General features: G+C 56.6%; 1 pseudogene across 1 annotated transcript; it reads left to right on the forward strand.

Moving 5' to 3' along the window:
- The first annotated feature begins 467 nt into the window (after window positions 1-467).
- LOC104516737 lies at window positions 468-836 on the forward strand (annotated as a pseudogene). Its single transcript, XR_727959.1, has one exon. The product of XR_727959.1 is annotated as an ATP-sensitive inward rectifier potassium channel 8 pseudogene (transcript).
- The last annotated feature ends 234 nt before the right edge of the window (window positions 837-1,070 follow it).

The following is a 1,070-nucleotide window of genomic DNA, read 5'->3' on the forward strand; positions in this document are numbered from 1 at the left end:
CGCAGGCCGGCGGTGGCTCAAGCCGGAGGAGTCCGGTTCTTCAGGTCCCGGAGGATGCGAAAAACTTAGGGCTGCGGTACCCACCTGGGCACAGCCATCTCCTGGAGAAACCGCCCGAGGAACCGACCTGCCGTACGTCGTGTTACTTTACGCCGAGGTTTCGAGACTGTTCTGCGCCTTCCCTTCCTGCGAGGGCTGTCAAAATAGCATCTTCCATTTCTGTTGTGAGCTGGTACCACTTGCTCCCGTGAAAACGATGGTCGGAGAGCGGGAGGGCACCGTAGGATGGGTAGTCACACCGTGACACAACGCAACGGTGGTTGGTACCTGGTACCTAGCTGTAGCGCGTAGGTGACAAACCTGACCGGGTTCTCTCTTTTTGCAGGGTAGAGCGAGCCCTGTGAAGACGCCCTAGAGGCACCGCGCCCCATTTCGCACCTCGCTGAGCGGACTATGGTGGCAGGAAGATGTTGGCTCGGAAGAGTATCATCCCTGAAGAGTACGTGTTGGCACGGATCGCTGCCGAGAACCTGCGCAAGCCGCGCATCCGAGACCGGCCGCGCAAAGCCCGCTTCATCGCCAAGAACGGGGCGTGCAACCTGGCCCACAAGAACATCCGCGAGCAGGGGCGATTCCTGCAAGATATTTTCACCACCTTGGTGGACCTGAAGTGGCGTCACACGCTGGTCATCTTTACCATGTCCTTCCTGTGCAGCTGGCTGCTCTTTGCCATGATGTGGTGGCTGGTGGCTTTTGCCCACGGTGACATGGACCCAAGCACGGAGACCACTACAAACAGCACCAAGTGGACACCGTGCGTGACGTGTGTCAGGTAAAGTACAGTCGGTGGGATGAAGGAAGGGGGGGAGCGGAGCTGCCTGCTGTCCTGCCGATGCCTAAAATGCAGCTTTGGTTTACACAAACCGTTGCCGTTGGTAGAGACAGTTGAAAAGTGCAGTGTTTTCCCCTAGTCTACATAAATCCAGCAAGCCTTCCAGGCTTGGAAAATACTTTACTGTAGATTTCTTTGATTCCTTACAGGATCTGAAAGAGAGGGAGACCTGCTGCTT

Source organism: Eurypyga helias, unplaced genomic scaffold (genome assembly GCF_000690775.1).
Source record: "Eurypyga helias isolate BGI_N326 unplaced genomic scaffold, ASM69077v1 scaffold31620, whole genome shotgun sequence".
Classification (NCBI taxonomy): Eukaryota; Metazoa; Chordata; class Aves; order Eurypygiformes; family Eurypygidae; genus Eurypyga; species Eurypyga helias.